The sequence below is a fragment of the Orycteropus afer genome, unplaced genomic scaffold, assembly GCF_000298275.1.
Source record: "Orycteropus afer afer isolate SDZICR_OR568_19922 unplaced genomic scaffold, OryAfe1.0 scaffold00032, whole genome shotgun sequence".
In the NCBI taxonomy this organism is placed as follows: domain Eukaryota; kingdom Metazoa; phylum Chordata; class Mammalia; order Tubulidentata; family Orycteropodidae; genus Orycteropus; species Orycteropus afer.
In genome coordinates this window covers 2,878,929-2,883,586 of record NW_006921619.1, presented here as the reverse complement: position 1 = coordinate 2,883,586, position 4,658 = coordinate 2,878,929, and the positions used below count along the sequence as shown (strand labels likewise).

Genomic DNA, 4,658 nt, shown 5'->3' with positions numbered 1-4,658 from the left:
ATGAGACAAAGTGTATGTGAACTGCTATATGGAAAATGAATTTGCTCTGTAAATTTTCACCCAAATCACAATTTTTAAAAAAAATTATGAGCATAAAAAAAAAAAAAAAAAACTTGGGGCAATTAGAGTAAGATCTGTTAGGTTATAATCTCTTTTCTATATAGGGTTCCTGGGTGTTAGAACATTACCTGTCTCTTTAAAGCCTTTTGAGCCAGTGGGGAAATTCAATTTATGAATATAAATCATAAATAATAATACATATATATTTTTTAAATGCTTAAAGATGGAATTGATCTTCCACTAATTCATATGAGGTTGATAACAAGTATCTTCCTTGAGAATTTTTTAAATAAGGGCTTGGATAGAGGGTCATAGCTAGGGAGATGGAAACAAGAAAATCTCCTCTGATTGAAGAAACTTCATTACACTTCTTTCAAAATCTGCTTCAAAAATTAAATTTTTATATTTTGTTTTCTTTAACTGAGAAGTATAGATGCTCAATTTAAATGATCCAAACTTTTTATGACAGCTGAGGTAAGTAAAGAAATAATTTTATGCTTGAGTTATTATTCCAGCATTCCGTGGGATGTGTTAAAGGTAGGGAAGAAATTAACATTTATGTTTCCCCATAAATTTGAAGGACACTGTTTTGAGCCACAGCCTATTGGTTTATCAACACTGACATCTGGTCCTGAAGGTCTATCCTATTGACAAAAAGAGACACTACATGTGGAAAATTCTATGACTGAATAGATCCAGAAACAAATTCAAGCTCTGATATGGCTGCTCCCAACTGAATTTCTGAACATTCTACATTACGTGAGTGAATCTAAAACACCACCAGAGCTCTGAAAACATGCTAGGTTGGTTCAAATAGTCTGCTTGATATGGCTTATTACAGACTAGAAAGTAACTCTTCGACCACCTGATTGTAAATCCTATGTTGGCAGGTCCTTTGAATTGTTCATGGCTGTGTCCCTGGCACCTGGTACAAAGTGTGAGAAGACATATTGAACTAATAAATGAATGTATAATTTTTCCTGGTGTTCTTATATTTTTCATTTGAAACATTTAGGTTAAAGCATCTGGAAAAATTTATTTAAAGTTCTTTTCTTTTTAAGATAGTCACTAAATAAGAGTGAAGAGGAAAATCAGAGATGTTCAAAGCATGTCAAAATATGATCCAGAAAGTCCGATTCAGTGTGTATGGAACATCTATTTAATAAAACTGAGGTTCTGCTTGATACTTAATTTCAAAATGTGCACATGAGAGTTCTTAGAATTACCTGGGCCTGGTCAGAATTGGTTTGGTTTGGTTTCATTTATAGATGAGCTACTCAAGCCTTGACAAGAGTATGAATTAAATGAGAAAAGAGCCAGGGACACAAAGCAAGTTTGACTCACGGGAAGGTCATGGCCATCAACAGCATTAATTTCCCTCCATACTCTTCTACCTTTTAAGTCCTTTGCCACTTCTTGCCACTCTCCCCTATCCTTTACTATTACCCCTTTCTTGATTTTTGGTCTCTGCATTTCTCCTTCAACATCACCTAGAATTTTGATCCCTACATGTATGCATGGCTCTCTCCTCCTATTTCTGGGGTCTTGGCATGAGGGATTCCAGGAACTTGTTTCTCTATTATTACTATGAACCATCAGTAATTTTTTGTTCATTTCACTTACAAATATATATTCTGAAAAATGCTACTATGACAATTATAGACTCAAATATTGATAATGGTTATTCACAATTAAATTTATGGAATATCTAGAAATGGGTTTAATGGAGCCTATGGATAGTTTAATAATATTAGCAACATTTTCTTAAAGACATAGAAGGCTATTGTTTTAATATAAATTAAGAGTTTAAAAATAATCACCCCTAAAAGCTTTCAGTTGTTACAAGGCCATAAAAGAAAGAAAGACCCAAATAATTTCAAGGAATTACTGATACGATTTAGGCAAAAATTCCTGTGTGTAGTTTTAATGTTGTATACATCTAATTATAGCAAGAACACAACTCTAAATAAGATGTAGCCCCTCTGTTCTTGTTACCAGCACACAGTAAAAGAGGTTTATATTCCACTACTGCAGGTGGATCTCCCATTACTTCACTTTGTGATGAATCATTATGAATATCTTCAAATCCAAGATTGAACATTGTGAAAATGTCAGTTCTACCCAAAGCAATCTACACATTCAATGCAATCCCAATCCAGATCCTATCAACATTTTAAGGATATGGAAAAACCAATCACTAACTTTATATGGAAAGGAAAGAGACCTCAGATAAGCAAAGCACTATTGAAGAAGAACAACAAAGTAGGAGGTCTCACACTCCAAGATCTGAAAACCTATTATACAATCACAGTAGTCAAAACTGCCTGGTATTGGTATAATGACAGACACATAGACTAATGGAATAGAATTGAGAGCCCAGAAATAGATCCATCGACCTATGGTCAGCTGGTCTTTGACAAAGTGCCAAACTCCATTAAATGGGGAAGAGAATATCTGTTTAATAAATAGTGCTAGAAAAACTGGATATCCATTTGCAGAAAAATGAAACAAGACCTGTACCTCACACCATATACAAAAACTAACTCCAGATGGATCAAAGACTTAAATGTGAAACCTAAAACTATAGAGTTCCTCAAGGAAAACTTAGGGGCAAATTTAAGGTCCCTAATATATGGCATAAACCCAAAATGCACAAACAGCAGAAGAGAAACTAGATGAATGGGACCTTCTCAAAATTAAATTTTTATGTGCTTCCCAAGACTTCTCCAAAAGAGTCAAAAGAGAACCTACAGATGGGAAAAAAATTTTCAGCAATGGCATATCTGACAAGGGACTTAGGTCTAGAATTTATAAAAAATTCCAACACCTCAACAACAAAAAGAGAAATAATTCAATTAAAAAATGGGCAGAAGACATGAATAGACACTTCACCAAAGAGGATATTCAGGCGGCCAAAAAACATATGAGAAATGCTCACGATCATTAGCCATTGTTGTTGTTGTTGTTGTTGTTATGTGCCGTCGAGTCGGACCCGACTCATAGCGACCCCTCCTTGGGTTTCCGAGGCAGTATCACTACGGAAGTAGATTGCCCCATCTTCCTTCCGAGGAGTGGCTGGTGGGTTTGAACTGCCAGCCTTCTGGTTAGCAGTCAAGTGCCTTAGCCACTATGCTACCAGAGCTCCCCATTAGCCATTAGAAAGATGAAAATCAAAACAACAAGATACCATCTTGCCCCAGCACTAGTAGCAAAGATCAACAAGACAGAAAATAACTATTGCTGACAAGGATGTGGAGAGATTGGGACTCTCATACACTGCTGGTAGGACTATATAATGGTACAACCACTGTGGAAAACAGTATGGTCATTCCCTAAAAAGTTGGAATTAGAAATACCATTTGACCCAGCCATTCCATTTATAGGTATATATCCTAAAGAAGTGATATATACCTAGTAATGGAAGGTCCTTGCAGCTGGTACATCATGCGATCCTCAGCCTATATGAATATGAGACCAAAAGAACTAGATAGTGCCCAGCTACCACTGCCATCCACTCAGAGGGGGATCTATGTAGGAGATCCTGGATAGAGTGGGAGAACAATGTGGAACAAAACTCAAAACTATTAAAAAAAGAGAAAAAAAGGGGAGGACCAGGTTTGCTGGTCTGATAGAACCACTGAGACTATGGCCCCTAGCTGCCCTTCAGGTCTGGAATTTAACCCACTCCTGTGGCTTCCAGCCAAACAAAAAACAAGCATATGAGCTGAATATTTACATTAGGTGGATACACCCCTTGGAGAGAAGAATCATGGGAGAATAGAAGGGCTGTGTATGCACAGGGAGACAGCTCAGTGGACAGGAATGCATTGAGGGAAGGACACAGGGAAGAAGTAACCATGGGAGGAAGTGGGATGGGAGCTGTTGCATTGTGGGAAATTGTAGTCAATGGCATGAGACAAAGTGTATGTGACTGCTGTATGGAAAGTGAACTTGCTCTGTAAATTTTCACCCAAATCACAATTTAAAAAAAAAAAAAAAAAGTATCTTCAAATCCAACAGTCTCATCATTATCCCCCAAAATATTCAGTGAAAGTTTGACCTTGTAACCACAGCACCACTTTGAATTCCATCAGTAATTGTAGTGGAACAAACAGGCTCTGGATCCTTCTTAGGATGGAAAAATTCATTTTATCTTCGTTGAGCTGGATTTTTTTGTTTTCTGATAATTCAAGAGGATGACTGAGCAAAAGTTCATTTTCACACTAGAAAATCCTTTCTGTAGAAGATTGTGACTTTCAAAAAGTCCAATTGCCAAAAATTCAGTAACTGGAATATTGTCTCTTAGCTGAGATTCAAATCCTCTAGCATTCATGTTGAGCCTACTTGTCATATCACCTCTCAGCCACGTTACCCACCTCTGGCCCCACCACTTACTTACCACCAGTAAGTTTTCATTGATTGTAAGTCACACAGCAATTTTCTCATCTTTTTGTATTTGAAAAGTCATCAAATTCATGTGACTGTGCACACATGGGCCTGCGCTTGTGTACGTATGCTGGCATACACATACATACACACATACATACATATATCATGGAAGCTGGCATGTAGATTTCAAGCTCCACAATAAACCATTT

At 36.8% G+C, this 4,658-nt stretch overlaps 1 pseudogene; it reads right to left on the bottom strand.

Annotated features, from left to right (window-relative positions):
• The window catches only part of LOC103192932, a 5,294-nt pseudogene extending 901 nt beyond the window's left edge, over positions 1-4,393 (bottom strand).
• Between the last annotated feature and the right edge of the window lie 265 nt (positions 4,394-4,658).